Here is an 18,068-nt window from a genome sequence, read left to right as displayed (position 1 = left end):
AGACTGTGAAAGCACCGGGCTTCTCTCTCCCACGACAACTGTGGACCTTGCTAAACCACACTCGAATGTGAAGTGCGTGTTACACCTTCCACAAATGGATGATCAAAGAATCGCCGAACTGCAACTGTGGTGAAGTTCAAATCATCAAACACATAATTGACGAATGTGCCATTCATGCACATCCTGGTGGTGTCACTGCAGTCCATAAAGTATCGACTGCCTCCTTGAATTGGTTGAAAATAATTAGGATTCCACTATAACATGTTTCAAAACTATTGTTTTTTCCTCCTGCCATACAAAAGGATAAAACCAACAATAGGACATTGCTACGTGTTTTGACCATTTTGTCAAGATGTGAATATGGCCCTCCATGTGTTAAAGGACGGCAAGGTGATGGGACATGAGTGACAGCAGTGTTAGGTTACAAAGCAGAGGGTTTGGAAGATATGTCATAAAAGCCAAATAATTACTTTGAATCTTTGAATGAAGATTGAAGAGTTGTCCCTTTTGTACTATTTTCGTGTTGCACAGACTTCTTTTTACCTTGCTATCCTTTTCCTGTTATAAAATAGAGTTGTTGTCTGTGAGCTCTCATATGACTGGCTGACAGTTGAATATGAATTTATTTTTTTACTTGTCACTCATATTTGAAGGTTTGAGTCAACAATATATCTCCAGATTTCTGAAGATGAGAAGAGTTAGCATTAATTGTAAAGGCATCATTTAATGTACATACATTTTCTCTACATATAGTTACAACGAATATATGGTTCTTGAACCATTCCACAGCGGAGGTGTGTAAATAATCAATATGCTGTACTATTGAAAGCAGAGGTCATATGCACTCGTTCAGTTGCCCATAGGGAGCATGTATAAGCCTGCACCGTGCTGCTGAGGTTAGTGTTTGACTCACAATTTAATGATTCAGAGTATGGGAAGTCCACAACTGTTGTTGTATAGATACTCTGGCTCCTGCCATGGGAATGTTTTTTTTTTTACTACGGGCCTAGGGCTACCATGAAATGAGCACTGCTAAACACTTACTTGATTACTTGAGCAGGAAACACATTGACGTTACTTGATGGGAATTACGATGACGTAACAATTCTCAGCTATGGCTCACATCAGTGGCGAGTGATATCTGAACCAGGACTGTCTCCCCCTTCACTAATCCACACTGACCCACACTGGTGAAGTGTGGTCAAACAATCCCCATGATCAACACGCAGAAGCATCGTATATCGCTTAAATGCTTTGAATTAAATATAAAAATGAAAATGTGAAATGTACACATTTTAAATATTTCAATGGTAGTCTCAATGCCAACATGACTGCAAGATTACTGCAAGTTTTCCCAGGTGGACACATTCTGGATCAATAACCATTAAGTGAGCCAATCCTTTAATGCCATTAGGCAGTACAAATCACTTCCAATCTATTACCCAATATTTTTTTTCTCTCATGTGAAAGTTAATAAAGTAGTCCACTGTCTTTCAATAATGCATCACTCGTGCATTCATTGAATATTATTATGTAACTGAATGTATCATCTCCATGGTGCTAACCAAAACAAGTTAATCTTTTTCTGGAGGGGAGATGCAGATCATTACAGGAAAAAAAACGGAATATTGTAGTTACATAGGAAACAAAGTTCTAGGGAAGGTCTCATGAATTGTGAAATAAATGTATGAGTAGGCAACTTAAAAGGTGCTGTAATCGAGAAGGGAGCTTTACCGAGTGCTGTATAGGTCAGAGGGGATGTCACTTATGATAATAAATCAGGAAGCAAGGCAACCGGATTAGCTATGTAGTTCTGTAATGCTAGATATGAAATTCAAGGTTTGATTTGTCATTGAAGTATAAGATCAAAAACAGGGTTTCTCATAATGTAAATTGGGGAAAAATAACTGTATTTGAAGGTTGCAAACCCTAACCCACCGCAAATGTCTTTAGATTCATGGAGGTGATAACTGGCAGCTGTTCTGCAGGGCCAGGAGGTAGACTATGAATACATATCATCAACTGACAATGATGATAACATTGAACTCAATGTATTTCGAGGGAAACTAAATTCATACGAGTAGTGTGAATGCAAATAGTCATTATTTTATATTTTGTTGTCTTTACTGATAAACATGTAGAAAGAGGCAAATAATGATGCAATACAGTATTTTGATCATCTGTGTTTTGCTTGTCAACAATACACTTAGATTTTACTGTGTGCTGTAATGTAAATGAGAAACACTGTATAACAATTACATCTCTTTGGTAAACTTGTTCCCAGTTTATTTGTGAATACCAATACAGTATAGGCACACTTACCCCAATCCCTGCAGTCTAAAATATAAATCGTTGAAACAGTGAAGAAATGCCAGGGCTGCAATTTGCACAGGTCGTGCGACCTTTAAACGCTAATCATACGGGCATCACAATGAAAGTTTCTGAAATAGTTTTCCCCAACGTCAAACTTTTGCACCTTCACGTTTTAACTTAGTAGAATTTCGGCGGCCTATGGCCGTCTTAGTCTACCTCCTGCTGAGGGCTTCTCGGCGCCTGGCGCCTCGCCCGTCGCCCCCATTGATGTGTCCCCTCCCCCCCCCCCCGGGGAATGTGTGCAGATACTACTGACTCGATTGTATGTAAGGTGTGTAGGCATATATGCCTACAAAATAAATTTTAAAAATTGGGGGGCCGGGGGAGGGTCGATAATTGTAAACCTGTTGGATCAACATTTTACCCCCACATCTGGGGGGGTCTACTTTCTAGAACTCTTTGATTCAGGCCTTCTGAAATGCTCTTATAATTTAGTTGACAGAAAAACGGTCAAACGGAACGTCGGGCTTTTATAATAAGATACAGTACTGTATACTTAACATTCCCCGTCAAATCAGTAAAGTACAACTGTATTAATGCAAATTAAAAACGAAAGCGTTTTCTATGTGCAGATGGCCACTGGGCAGTGATACATTCATTTGGTGGCCCGTAGCCAGCGCTGGATAGGTCATACCCCTAACAGGAGGCAACATTTCTATAGATTTAGAGGTAGATTTATATAACCGTATTAACCATAAGGGTGTGCGTATCATATTGCACGGCATATGACAGCTATTAACAGCAAACTAACCGAATCCATAACATCGAAATTAAACAAGTACACATTTACCGATGCAGACCAAAGTGTGCAAATGCAATTCAACCATACAAAATTCAGTGGGAAGAGCCACACTGATTACAATGCACTTGATGTTTTTAGTGAGGCATGAAGTCAGATGACCTATTTAGGTGCTAATGGGAAATTAATAGAGCACGTTATAGGGTTTCCTCTGGCACTAAAATTGTCACAGAAGTTATTGTTAGAACAGTGAGAGTCGAGTGAAACTTCTTATTCAAGACCATCCTGTCTCTGACATGCGCTGTACTGCTATCTATATGTAAGTGCAATTTGATTGGCAATTATTCTTGTAATAAAAATAAATAACTATCGAATGGCATTTATTTAAATAAATACATTTAATAACACTATCTATCAACCAATGGTTATTATGGACACGCCCCACTGTGATCATTTGTTTAAACAAGGCAAACAATTGCTGGAGTCTTCCTATACCGAGGGTATGACCCTCCTGAGAAAAGAGATTCCAAAACAATTACTACCAATAAACCACTTTGTAAGAGTCTGCAAAAGTCCATTACCTTGGCTTTTCAATTAGATTCACAAGACTAATGTATCAGTTTTGGGGCCGTCCATAAATGACGTCACGCGATTTTGACGAATTTTTTTTTACCCCCCCCCCTTCGTCACACGGCGTCACAAAAAGTCAGACCCCCCCTCAAATATGACGTCACAAAGCTCTTCCCCCCCCCCCCCCCCAAAAATAAAACATACTTCAAATCGCTTTAAACTATTGTCATTGTAGTGCGTATTTAATGTGGCACTGCACTCTGATGTTGTAGGAGAAAACATTTATTAAAACGTCGATTTAATTAAGTAGAACGTGTTGTCTATATTTATTTAAAATTGCGCATTTTGATGTGACGTGACATTTCTCAACCCCCCCCCCTCGTCACACATCGTCACAAATGTCTGACCCCCACCGCCCCCCCAGGTGCGTGACGTCATTTATGGACGGCCCCTTTTCACAAGGTTTAAACATGCACATTATTGAGTTACCTTAATAAATTAGGGATGATATGAAAACAAAAATATTGAGTTAACTAGAAATGAGTATACAATACTACTGACCGCACTGTGATTCACAATTACGAGCTTTCAAGTTCAAATCCTGGTTGGGGGTTGACTCAGAACATAATATCTCAGAGGTTGATAAGGGGCCGTCCATAAATGACGTCACGCGATTTTGGACGATTTTTGACCCCCCCCCCTCGTCACACGGCGTCACAAAAAATCAGACCCCCCCTCAAATATGACGTCACAAAGCTCTGCCCCCCCCCCTTCCCCCCAAAACCTTATTTCCATTTTTAAAATAAAACATGCTTCAAATCGCTTTAAACTATCGTAATTGTAGTGCGTATTTAATGTGTCCCTAAACTGATGTTGTAGGCGAAAACATGTATTAAAAAGGAGGCGTTGTAAAGCTGAAATATAGCATAAAATTCACTTGAAAATATTCATCGTCTAACTAAAACTGCAGATGTTCAGAATAGTATATTGAAATTTTCTTATAATTATCATATATTAAAAGTAATAATAACTATAAAAAAATACTTGAAACTTTGTAGTAGAACGAAGCAAAATGGAGAGTACAATTATAACAATCACACATTCATTCCACAGAATGAAAAGCCCTGGTAGAATCATTAAAATCTAAATGTTGAATAACTAAATTTATGCTTCTCCATTCTCCGATGGAGAAGCAAAATGCTCCTTCATGGAATAAATAAAAGGTGACCTTAGTAAATTTAAATAATCAAATAGTTAATAATGAAAATTAATCAAAATTAGTGTTGTTGTAATAATCCTTCGGGAGACGGCTTCGGAATCAGTCCTTTTATTTCCACTCCACAATACACTTTGCTCACTCACTCTCCGTTGCTGGCAGACAACGGAGAGAGGACAGACTACGCACTAAGTCCCCACCGCGCACGTGGCACCCCGAGCCCCCGTCCGCGCGTGACCCTGCTCTTGTCAGTTTCAGTCTGCTCCCGATCGTTCTCTCTCACTCGCTCTTAATACCTTCGTCACGTGGTTCCCCCAGCCAATCGTTCATGGACAGCTTCGACCATTCTCGATGGTTCCCTGTCAATCCCGGGACCACGCCCCTCATCCGGCTCCCCATTAGCTGGGGCCCCGAATGGCTAGGCCAATCACTCCTGATGACCTGTCGTGATCACGCGTGGGCCATGGTCCCTATCTCAACCCTTATTGGCTACAAGCAGGACCGGCAAGCCAATCCCCAGGTGAACCCTCTATGGCTGTTATTACATCACCCCCCCCCCGGTGAAAAAATTTAGCCGTCTCGGCTGGGAAAAGGGTGAAGAACCAATTCCGCAACATCTTATTAGGGCACCAAGGTGCGTTTAACAATTTGAGGGTGAACCGGCGTTCCCGCGCCTAACAACATTTAAAACAGTCACCCATAATAATAAAAAAAATCACAACATACATTAGGGCGCCCCTGCAGCGCGGTAACGACAGGGAATCAGCGAACGATCAAACGTTAACGAAACGGAAGAGATTTCGACCGCGTACGCGACGCGGGACCCTCTCCGCTCCCAATGCAAGGTCGCTTTGCTTCCGGATGGACAGGAGGTGGCAGGCTCGAAGAAGAAGTCGGTTGTTGGTGCTTGGACACGCCCAGGGCGGGCCCCGTTGGAGGGGGGGCAGCGGGGGCTTCCTCAGCCCTCAGAACCTGTTCATCTGCAGGAGGCACAACACAGTCCCCCCTGGGATCAACGGGCGTGTCAAGCGGCGTAGTCGGCCCAGCAGAACCCGACAGGTCAGCTATTGGGGATGAAGGACCGACACGCGCGTCAACATAGGGTTTAAGTCGCGAGGAATGAACATACCACCGACGTTTGCCGTATTGAACGCGGATACTTTGCGAGTTCCGAACATCTACGAGCGTCACAGGCCCCCGCCATGGGCTGTGCAGTTTAGGGGATGTGCCCGCCGGTACCTGGGGGCAGTGGAGCCACGCCAGGTCTCCCACTGACCAAGGCATGCGAGTATGCGATCGACGCGCGTACCGTTCGTTCCTTGCCTGAGCACGGGCCGTCGCACACCGGGCAGCCTCTCGCGCTTCCGTTACTCGTTCAAGCGAGTCACGCACGTGGTCAGGCAGGGAGCGGGACGGTTGTTTACTCGGCGTACCCAGTTGCACATCGATGGGTGGAACATTTTCACGGCCATACATAAAAAAAAACGGTGAGTATCCCGTGGACGTGTGCGGAACCATGCGGTATGCCGCCAAGACGCCTGGTATGTGCAAGTCCCAATCGGTTTGCTTTTCACTGACCCTGTGACAAAGCATAGCGGAAAGGGTACGGTTGAATCGTTCCACCATACCATCTGTTTGTGGATGGTATGGGGAGGTGCGAACTTTCTTTGTACCTAGCGCATCACAAACTTCCCTAAGCAATTTAGAGGAGAAATTCCGGCCTTGATCTGTGAGCAGCCTTTCAGGTGCCCCCTTGTCCATGACATACCCGTTCAAGAAAGCGTCGGTGATGGACGCTGCCGTTTGGTTGGGCAGAGGCCAGGCCATCGGCCATCGAGAAAAATATTCCACCCCGACCAGAAGGTATTTATTGCCCCTAGCCGACGGGGGAAATGGCCCCAGAATGTCGAGAGCCACTAATTCGTTGATACGGGACACTTGAATGGAACGCAACGGTGGTACATAGTGGTTCCGAGGCGGCTTCCTCTTCGCACAATCATGGCACGAGCGGACAAAATCATTGATGTCCACCGTCATACCGGCCCAGAAAAAATCCTTTTGCATCGCGGCCACAGTCTTTTGGACGCCGAGGTGCATCAACTTATCAGCGTGCAGAGCACGGAGCAGGTCGTAGCGAAGCGAAGTAGGCACCACCAAGCGTGGTCGGTCAGACACCCCGTCGGTACACATTAGCAATCCCGACTTACCCCGGAACATCTGCCACTTCCAGCCCGCCAATTGCGATTTCTGTTTCCCAACCAATTTACGTAGCGGAGACAGCGAGGCATCGGCCTCCTGCTCGCGCAACCAGACCGCGTGCGGCAGCCGTAAGGTATCATCGGTGTCCACTGACACCTGCTGGTCCTCCTCCTTCGCTTTCGCCCCTGCGTCGTCCTCATTCGCTATCGCCCCCATAACCGGGCAGGGCGACGTGGGCGGTGCGGCGCAGTGGTGCGTGCCCGTCAGGCAAGTGCACGGAGGAACGGGCGGCAGCCTTGAGAGCGCATCAGCGTTCGCTTGACGGGCCCCCTTTCGGTATGTTATATCGAAGGAAAATTCCTGTAACGATTCCAACCACCGGGCCAATTGGCCTGACGGCTGATCCAATTTGAGGGAATATTGCAAAGCCGCATGATCAGTGCGGACCAGGAATTTCAGTCCATACAGGTACGGTCGGTACAATCGAACAAAATGGACAATTGCCAAAAGTTCCCGCCTTGTCACGCAATATCGCGTTTCCGCAGGGGACAGAACCCTGCTGCCATATGCCACCACCCTCTCAACCCCATCCGTATCAAGGATGAACGGCTGTGAAAAATCTGGGTAATCTAACGTAGGCGCCGTGGCGAGGTGGTCCCGAAGTGCCATAAAGGAACTTTCTTCCTCCGCCCCTCATTTAAACCTTTGATTTTTGCCAGTCAGAACGTGTAATGGTTTTGCCAACGTCGCAAAGTTCTTAACGAAGCGGCGATAATAGGAAGCGAATCCAATAAACCACCGAAGATCACCCACTGAAGTGGGTGTGGGCCACTCACGTACACACTTCGTTTTCAGAGGGTCAGTGGATACACCGTCCGAACTCACAATATGACCCAGGTAACGGACGGAGTGTTGCAGGAGGTGGCATTTCCTCGGTTTAAACTTAAGGTCAGCCGCACGCATTCTTTGAAAAACTGTTTCAAGGCGTTGGAGATGTTACTCGAACGTGCGTCTAAAGAAAATTATATCGTCTAGATATATGAGGCACGTTTCCCACTGCAGTCTCGCCAACACCAATTCCATGAGCCGCTGAAACGTGGCCGGAGCCGCGTTCAGGCCCATCGGCAACCGATTAAATTCAAAGAGGCCTTGCGGCGTGCGGAATGCCGTTTTGGCTTTTGACTCGTCATCGAGGGGAAGCTGCCAGAAGCCCGAGGACAGGTCAAGGGTGGAAAAGAATTTAGCACCCGATAAAGCATCCAATGAGTCATCCATCCTCGGTAAGGGGTACGCGTCCGCTACCGAGATTTTGTTCAACCGGCGGAAATCAACGCAAAACCTCGTACCACCATCTTTTTTCTTAACCAAAACGACGGGCGCGCCCCAAGGGCTGTTGGATGGCGAGATAATATCCGCCGCCAGCAATTCATCTACCGCCCCACGCACGTGTTCCCTTTCCGCCGGGCTCATGCGGTGAGGGTGCATACAGACAGGAGGCGCCGCACCGGTTTCAATATGGTGCGACAAAAGCGATGTGCGGCCGAGGTCCAAATCATTTCTGCTGAACACATCAGCGTACTGCAGCAACAGCGAACGCAAGGCGTTCCTATGTTCATTTGACAAGGAAGAATTCTCTCCGCATAAATCCGCGATCCAGCGTTCTTGTGAACGATCATGCAGAGGCCCATCCGCGGGCATCCGAGCGCGCGGCGGTTTTTCACAAGAGGCGAAATCAGTAGTGGCATGAGCCAGCACCGATCCCTCCGGAACAACAACGCGATCAGGTCCCCCATTCAAGACCTGTGTAATAAACGACTGGACCACGATGTCTGGCTCAGTGTCCTTTATTCGGTTCGTGCTGTACACCCACACGGCTGTCTTTACTCTGTAGCTTCTCCACGGTGCTGACTCCAATGTCGGCCCGATCCACAACAGCAGCCCCGCTGCTGTTTCTCTCACACAGCCCCCCTTGGCTGTACTCGCTTCAACTCCTCTCTCTCTCCACGGCTCTGACAGCCTCGTGCTGTCTGCCTCTCTCCCTCCGTAGCTCTGACAGCCTCGTGCTGTCTCTCTCTCTCTCTCCGCAGCTCCACCTGGCAGCCACACCGCTGCCTCTAACACGCAGCCCTTCTGGCTGTCTCCTCTGCAGCTGCACACCACTCCGCAGCTTCCTCTTGTCTTCGGGGTTGGCTCCCGATGGCCGTCGGGCCCCCCCTCTTCTCACCCGCCCGCGTGGCCTCACTCTTTTCCGCTCACACCCAGACTGACTTCCCCTTCCGGTTTACCCGCTTAAGGACCCGAACCTTCCACCCACGTCACATGACTCCACCCCCCGTGACGTCACATCCGGAAGGTCGCTTACGCCCGCATTACACCACCCTCCCCCGTAGAAAAATCCCAGCCGACCTCGGCTGACCAATAGCAAATCGTAATGCGGCGAACCGAGCTTCCCCCCCTAAAGGACACTAAGCATACAATGTAACAGCAAGAACAACAACAACAACGCAATTAACCTCAACGAACGTACAAAAAGCATGCAATAAATACAACTGTAAGAAAAAAAATAACAAGACAGCAACAATCAACGAAACGTAAGCGATTTGGAACGTGTGCGGGTCGCCGGCCCGTCCCGGACGGTCGGCGGCCCACTCGCAGAACGGGAACGCGATGAAAGTCGAGGAATGACAGGGGGTAATCCCCCTGTCGCAGCTGGAAGTCCACCGACGTCCCGTGTCCCTAAAGAGTTAGTCTTGGGCTTGTCCTGTGACCGTGCCCGCAGCTGGGTCGGAAGGGCTGCAGGGCTCGAAGGTCCCGCAGACCTGGCAGGCGTCCTCCGAGCAGGGCCCCTCGTCCCCCGCAATGTCACGGCCGGCCTGTCTGGAACAGGTACGACAGGCGCTCTAGCAAGATCAATGGACGCAGGCAGGGGAGAGTCAGCAGCAACAGACCCCGGCAAGGCAACATTGGGGGATGACGCATCATGTAAGGGAGCAACATATGGTTTCAAGCGCGACGTATGCACAACCCAGCGACGAGACCCAATCTGGACGCGTGCTGACTGTGGGTTGGGAACCGCAATGAGGCGTACGGGACCATGCCAGGGTTTGTGCAATTTCGGCGAGGTCCCCGGACGTACCTGTGGACAATGAAGCCAGGCTAGGTCCCCAACCTTCCAAGGGCACTCCCCCTCAGACCGTCGCGCATATCGCTCGTTCCGGGCCTGGGCTTTGGCCGTAGCCACGCGGGCATTCTCCCGCGCCTCCGTGACTCGGCGAACCGTGTCCTGAATGTATTCAGGAAGTGGTTTACGAGGTCCCTTCACCTCAGTTCCCAATTGCACATCCACCGGCGGCACGTTTTCCCAACCATACATAAGGTAAAACGGCGAATATCCTGTAGCCGCATGAGGCGTCATCCTGTACGCCGAAAGCACCCCGGGGATGTGCAGATCCCAATCTGATTGTTGTTCACTCACGGTATGGCAAAGCATGGCAGACAATGTCCTGTTCAGCCGTTCAACCATACCATCCGTCTGCGGATGGTATGGGGATGTCCGTACTTTCTTAGTCCCAAGGCCCGCGCACACTTCCGCCAATAATTTAGAAGAGAAATTCCTGCCCTGGTCCGTGAGGAGTCTCTCAGGCGCCCCCTTATCCATAATATACCCAAACAAAAAGGCGTCGGTAATGGCCGCGGCCGACTGATCGGGCAACGGCCAGGCCATCGGCCAACGGGAGAGGTACTCAACCCCTACCAGCAAATATTTATTACCCCTCGCCGATGGTGGAAAAGGTCCCAATATGTCCAGTGCCACCAATTCATTGACTCGAGACACCTGAATCGACTGGAGAGGCGGCACGTAAGGATGTTTCGGCGGCTTACGTCGTGCACACGCAGGGCACGCGCGCACGTGCCCTACGACATCTGTCGCCATGCCGTGCCAAAAATAATGACGTTGCAACGTCAACAAGGTCTTCTGCACCCCTAAATGTAAGAGAGTGTCACAATGGAGGGTTCTAATCAACTCGAATCGCAAGGACGTTGGTACCACCAGGCGCCAACGTTCCTGGAACCCCTCCCGCCACATAAGCAGACCATCTCGGAGAGCGGTTTGCGGCCCCATAGCCATACTCGGACTCCCATTGTCCCTAGCAGACCGCTTCCGCAAGGACACCAATGACTCATCCATCATCTGTTCCCGGATCCAGACAGACCGCGGCAGATTCAAAACCCCGTCAGCCGGTCCCGGTTCCATCGGAGTGTCCGACTTCTCGACGGCCAACGTAAGCGGCTGAGGGGGGTTTGGAATCGGCGAACACCTATGCGTCCCCGACTCACATTTACAAGGGGCGCGCCGCGGTAATCTGGAAAGTGCGTCAGCGTTCGCATGGCGCACTCCCTTCCGATGTTGAATTTGGAAGGAAAATTCCTGTAGCGTGTCCAACCAACGTGCCAACTGTCCGGATGGCTGGTCAATTTTAAGGGCATATTGCAAGGCCGCATGATCCGTACGCACAATAAAAGAACGACCGTAGAGGTATGGTCGAAATTGGCGTAGGAAAAAAACAACCGCCAATAGTTCTCTGCGAGTGACACAGTAGCGGGTTTCCGCAGGAGACAAGACTCGGCTACCATACGCCACGACACGCTCTACACCCCCTTTAGACTGTGATAACACCGCCCCAATACCTGTGTCACTCGCGTCCGTATCAAGAATGAATGGGTGATCGAAATCGGGATAATCCAATGTTGGGGCCGTGGCCAATAGATCACGCAGACTCCGAAAGGCCGCCTCCTCCGGCTGTCCCCAAACAAACTTCCGTCCTTTACCCGTAAGGAGATGCAAGGGCCTCGCAATCGTCGCAAAACCCGGCACAAATCTTCGGTAATACGAGGCAAATCCCAAAAACCGCCGAACATCCCCCACGGTGGCCGGAGTCGGCCAATCCCGGACGCATGCCGTCTTTTCCGGATCCGTGGACACTCCCTCAGCACTCACAATGTGCCCCAAATAGCGGACGGACCGTTGCAGTAGGTGACATTTCTTTGGTTTGAATTTCAATTTGGCAGAACGCATCCTCGTGAACACTGTCTCCAGCCGCGTCAAATGTTCATCAAATGTGCGGCTGAAGACAATAATATCGTCCAAATATATAAGACACGTCTCCCACTGCAACCCCGTCAAAACGAGCTCCATCAATCTTTGAAATGTAGCAGGGGCCGCATTCAATCCCATCGGGAGACAGTTGAATTGAAATAACCCCTGCGGCGTACGGAATGCGGTTTTCTCCCGTGAGGACTCGTCAAGGGGAAGCTGCCAAAATCCCGAAGAGAGGTCCAGTGTGGAAAAGAACTTAGCCCCCGACAATGCGTCGAGGGAGTCATCCATACGCGGCAGGGGGTACGCATCTGCCACCGATATCTTATTCAATTTGCGGAAATCAACACAAAATCGCAATTTGCCATCCTTCTTCTTAACCAAGACGACTGGAGCGCCCCATGGGCTGTTAGATGGCGATATAATGTCCGCAGCCAACATGTCTTCCACTGCCCCCCGTACGTGTTCTCGCTCCGCAGGACTCATCCGATGCGAATTTAATCGAATAGGGGCAGCATCGCCCGTCTCAATGTGATGGTAAAGCAACGAAGTGCGGCCCAAATCCAAATCATCGGAGCTGAACACATCGGAATATGTCAACAACAATTTACGCAGCGCACCCCGTTGCTCCATGGACAGGGAAGAATTTTCGTCACATAAATGAGCAACCCAACGATCATCCGAACTCCTTGGCTCGGAAACCCCGGCAACAACTCCCCGGCTATGTGGACAATCATGGGTCGCAAACGCCGTAGTGGCATGTGCCACAACCGTACCGGCCGGGACACGGACGTTTTCTCCCCCCGCATTAAGCACCTGTAAAAACGGTAATTGATCCGGCCGGACGATGGTCTGTGCCCCCACTAACGCCAACCCGGTTGTTATCGTGGCGGACGGTGACAACAAGACCCCTACTGCTCCTAGCCGATCAGGCAGGGGCTTCCGATACCGCAAGGGTATAAGCATCTGTGTACCAGGTGGGATGTCCACAGATGCGACGGACAGCGCCTGCACTTGTACGGCCGAAGCAGGTCGCCCCCAGGGCGACGGCAGAAACGAGATTTGACGGCCCCCCGGCAGTTCAATACAATTCTCATTGATTTTGATCAAAATGGGCATCTTAGCCAAAAAATCGGTGCCTAACAAACAAGGAACCGCCAAAGATCTCGATATCAACACAACACCCGAGGCCGACACATCCCCAATAGATATCTTAGCATCCACCTGACCCACGATACCCATGCTACCCCCGTTCGCAGCGACGCACGACCCATAAACCGGACGCACAGCCCCCGGCGGGATGCCCAACAGATGGAAAATGACATCCGAAATAATAGTCGCAGACGCGCCGGAGTCGACCAAAATGCGTACGTCCACCCCTTGTATAGACCCCGGTACAGTGGACGAGCCCGTAGCGGCCGCGACGACTCTCCGTGCCAACTTGCGCCACTGCGTGACCGAGCGACAAGGCCCCGTCGAAGGGCATGCTTTAACCACAACGTTAGGATGGCGCAACGACGGTGATGGGTGAGGTGTAAAGCCTTGCCGAGTGTCTGGTGCGTGCCGACATGCCTGTTTCGGAGGATCTTTAGCCGACTTGACCGGTGCCGAGGCCTCCTGCTGCGGCGGAGCCGGGAAGCGGGCCCAGCAGTCTCTGGCGTAGTGGCCCCTACGCCCGCAGCGGAAACATTCGGCCTCGTTGCGCAGGCCTCGCCTCCTGACGGCCCCGTTCTGGTAGCGCCGCGCGCGGTCTCGGCCCGCCGCGTCCCGTCCATGGAGCGGAGGCGGCCGTCAGTTGTTGAGGGCCCCGGTCATCCGGAACATAGACAGCCTGCGCAGGGTTCCACCCCAGCGCATCCCCTTCTTTGACGGGCCCCCCCGTCCACGCCGTCACTTGTTTCCAGCGACGGAGGTTGAATTGCGCATCGAGACACTTAGCAGCCGTCCGGGAAGTTAGCTTCTCATGCCCACACACAGGCATGGGGATCCCTAGATCCCGAGACAGCTCCAACATTTTCCCTAATATGAGAGGCTCGAGCAGGTCCTGTGGCGTCTCAGGATAAGCTGCCATGGCCAGCTCCAGCACCGCACCCCTGAACGCCACGGGCGACTCCTCCGGTGCTCGTTGTCGTTGAGCGAATCGCCGATGCGCATCATCTGGTGGCTCATAAGCATCGGCCATTTCTTGAAAAACACCACATAAAGTTGCCTTCTTATCGGTCGTTATGGAACGGAAGAATCGGACAGATTCGTCGTCCAGGAGAGTCGGCAACACCTCCAAAGCCTCCGCATCGGTCCATCTTGCTGTGCGTACCGCCGCCAAGAAGCGGCAGGCGAACGCGCTCCAGTCCCCACCGACGGAAAATTCTTTAACCGTTGTAAGGTGGCGACTCCGACTCCTCTTCCCGCCGTCTTCCAATGGTGGTGGTTGTGATGGCAAATTCAAAATGGCGTCGGCCCGCGGCGTGGCCAAGATGGCGGTTTGGCGCCACGGAGCGCGCAAAATGGCGGCCTCTTGCCGCGTGGGCAATGGCGGCGGCAGGACAGGCAACGTGGCGGCCCGCGGAGCACCAATTGCATCATCCATCGTCCCTGGCGCGACGAGATGGCATAGATGCGCCAGGACGTCCTTAAGTGCCTCCAGTTGTACCGCCATCGCTTGCCATCGTTGATCCGCGTCTGATGATGTCGACGGACCCGCCACCGCGCCAACATCCTCCACTCCCGTTCCCGTGGTCGCCTCAGCCGGGCTCTCCTCCACCACCCCAACAGGATCCGTGGTTGGAGGGAGTTCGTCGTCGTCGGACGAAGAAGCCGATGCAGGCGCCGGATTAACTTTCTTCCTCACTTGTTTCGACATGCCGTTGCACTTCCGACACCAGTGTAATAAACGACTGGACCACGATGTCTGGCTCAGTGTCCTTTATTCGGTTCGTGCTGTACACCCACACGGCTGTCTTTACTCTGTAGCTTCTCCACGGTGCTGACTCCAATGTCGGCCCGATCCACAACAGCAGCCCCGCTGCTGTTTCTCTCACACAGCCCCCCTTGGCTGTACTCGCTGCAACTCCTCTCTCTCTCCACGGCTCTGACAGCCTCGTGCTGTCTGCCTCTCTCCCTCCGTAGCTCTGACAGCCTCGTGCTGTCTCTCTCTCTCTCTCTCTCCGCAGCTCCACCTGGCAGCCACACCGCTGCCTCTAACACGCAGCCCTTCTGGCTGTCTCCTCTGCAGCTGCACACCACTCCGCAGCTTCCTCTTGTCTTCGGGGTTGGCTCCCGATGGCCGTCGGGCCCCCCCTCTTCTCACCCGCCCGCGTGGCCTCACTCTTTTCCGCTCACACCCAGACTGACTTCCCCTTCCGGTTTACCCGCTTAAGGACCCGAACCTTCCACCCACGTCACATGACTCCACCCCCCGTGACGTCACATCCGGAAGGTCGCTTACGCCCGCATTACACCTGTATGAAAGGTGCCTGACCTGGGCGCACGATCGTTTGTGCCGCCGCCAAAGAAAAATATTTCGATATGGAATTCGATGGGGATAATAGCACGCCTTTCGCACCCCTTCCCATTTGAAGTGGTTTTCGGTAATGTAGCGGAATAAGCATTTGCGCTCCCGATGGAACCTCTACTGTAGCCGCAACTACAGCAGTAACTGCGTTACCTGTAGGCGCCTTGGCCAGCAGGGAAGGCAGGAACGCCATCCTATGACCCCCCGGCATTTCCAAACAGTCCTGGTCGACCCGTATTCGCAATGGCATCCGGCGCAGGAAATCCGTACCCAACAAGCATGGAACAGCTAGCGAGCGAGAAATTAACACAGGTCCTGCGGCGGTAATATTTCCGATAGCGATGCTCACATCCACCTGTCCGCAGATACCCATGCTCCCCCCATTGGCGGCAACACACGCATCATTAACCTTGCGTATTCTCGACGCAGGAATGGACAACAAATGAAAAATTACATCCGAAATGATGGTAGCCGATGCGCCCGTGTCCACCAAGATACGGACGTCAACGCCGTCGATGGTACCACGTACCGTCGACGAGCCCGACGCCGCAGCCACAATCCTGCGAGCCAATTTCTTCCACTGTGTAGCAGAGCGTGTCAATGGAGCAGGAGAAGTAAAATTATCCTTAGGAGTGTAAGAATGAGTGCGAGTGGATGAGTGATGTGACACGACCTGCCGGGTGTCCGATTTGTGCCGACTCGCCCGAGGTTGTTGCAGCTCCGCAGCAGGTAGAGGAGATGGAGGTCCCCTTGGCGGAGGAGGCGACAGCAGAGGTCGGCAGCGGCAGTCACGGGCGAAGTGGCCCCGTCTGCCGCACTTAAAACACGCGGCCGACGTCGGCCGGTGGTCGGACGACCCGGCCCTCGCACGCGGTCGGCCCGTGTAGTCGCCCCGCTGGTCGCGCAGCCGCCGTCCCGGAATCCTATGCGGGACAGCAGCAGCCAGCATGTCATCGTCGCCCAAGTCGTCGGAGCAGTGGACAACCAGTCGCGGAGACCACCCCAGAGGCGGCCCGTCGATCTCGGGTTTCCCCGTCCACGCCGCCATCTGGTCCCACCGCTTGATATTAAACTTAGCGTCCAGGCAGCGCGCCACCCACCGCGATGAAAGCGGTTCGTGGCCACACACTGGTAGAGAGATGTTGAGCTCCTGAGACAACTCCAGCATGCGGGAAAGGATGAGTGGATCAAAATGCTCGGCCGTTGCGTCGGGGTAGGCGGCCATGGCCATCGCCATCAACGCCCCCCGATAGGCCAACGGCGATTCCTCCGGTGCCCGGCGACGCGACATAAATTTTCTGGTGACCGATGTCGGCGGGTTGTAAAATTCCGCCATCTCTGTGAACGCATCCCGCAGTGTCTTCTTCTTGGACGCCGGGATGGAGCGGAAGACTCCCAGAGACACATCATCGAGCAGCGTAGGTAGCGCTCCCAGCGCTTCTTCCTCCGTCCAGTTGACAGATCTAAAAGCTGACTCGAAGCGCCACGTAAAAGCACTCCAATCGCCCCCGGCGATAAATTCTTTTATTTGTGGAAGGCGATGTCCGCGGTGGCAGGCGCGTGCCGCGGGCGTCTCCGGCTGCCGTTCCTGCTCTCCGCTCGGTGCAGACAAAATGGCGTCCGGCGGCCGCGTGGTGGTAGGCGCGCCCAAAATGGCGGCCGACGACTCCGGCGCAGCCGCCCCACCCAAAACGACGGCGTCCTCCCGCGTGGCAGGAGCAATGGCGGGTCCCGCTTCCATAGCAGGACCCCTTCCCGCGGCGTCCAGCTGATCGGCGATCTGGCGACCCACGGCTGGTGAGGACGCCACCGCGGTCACCAGGCTTAGCAGAATTGCGCGCAACGACTCAATCTGCTCCGTCATCAGCCGCCATTCGTCTCTCGGTCCTGCGGTGGTCGCATCCTCCCCCGGTCGACGCTGAGAGGCGTCGAGGCGAGCGTCATCAGCCGGCGGCACCAGGGCTGTAGCTCCCAACAGCTCATCTTCATCCGTCTCGACCTCTTCCTCCGATAGAGGCACGGGCAGGTTCTTTTTTCTGAGGTGCTTAGACATCTTGACGATCGTCCAAACAGTCGCAGAATTACTTCTGACACCAGTGTAATAATCCTTCGGGAGACGGCTTCGGAATCAGTCCTTTTATTTCCACTCCACAATACACTTTACTCACTCACTCTCCGTTGCTGGCAGACAACGGAGAGAGGACAGACTACGCACTAAGTCCCCACCGCGCACGTGGCACCCCGAGCCCCCGTCCGCGCGTGACCCTGCTCTTGTCAGTTTCAGTCTGCTCCCGATCGTTCTCTCTCACTCGCTGTTAATACCTTCGTCACGTGGTTCCCCCAGCCAATCGTTCATGGACAG

General features: G+C 52.0%; 1 protein-coding gene across 1 annotated transcript in view; it reads left to right on the top strand.

The window, feature by feature from the left end:
• LOC144734254 (inactive dipeptidyl peptidase 10-like) overlaps positions 1-18,068 on the top strand; it is a gene marked incomplete at its 5' end in the record, with an annotated part of 402,709 nt that overhangs the window by 69,445 nt on the left and 315,196 nt on the right. The window lies entirely within an intron of this gene.

This window comes from Lampetra planeri, chromosome 1, assembly GCF_965212315.1.
Source record: "Lampetra planeri chromosome 1, kcLamPlan1.2.h2, whole genome shotgun sequence".
Lineage (NCBI taxonomy): Eukaryota > Metazoa > Chordata > Hyperoartia > Petromyzontiformes > Petromyzontidae > Lampetra > Lampetra planeri.
Note: the sequence above shows the minus strand (reverse complement) of the source record. Positions and strands in the feature narration are given on the sequence as shown.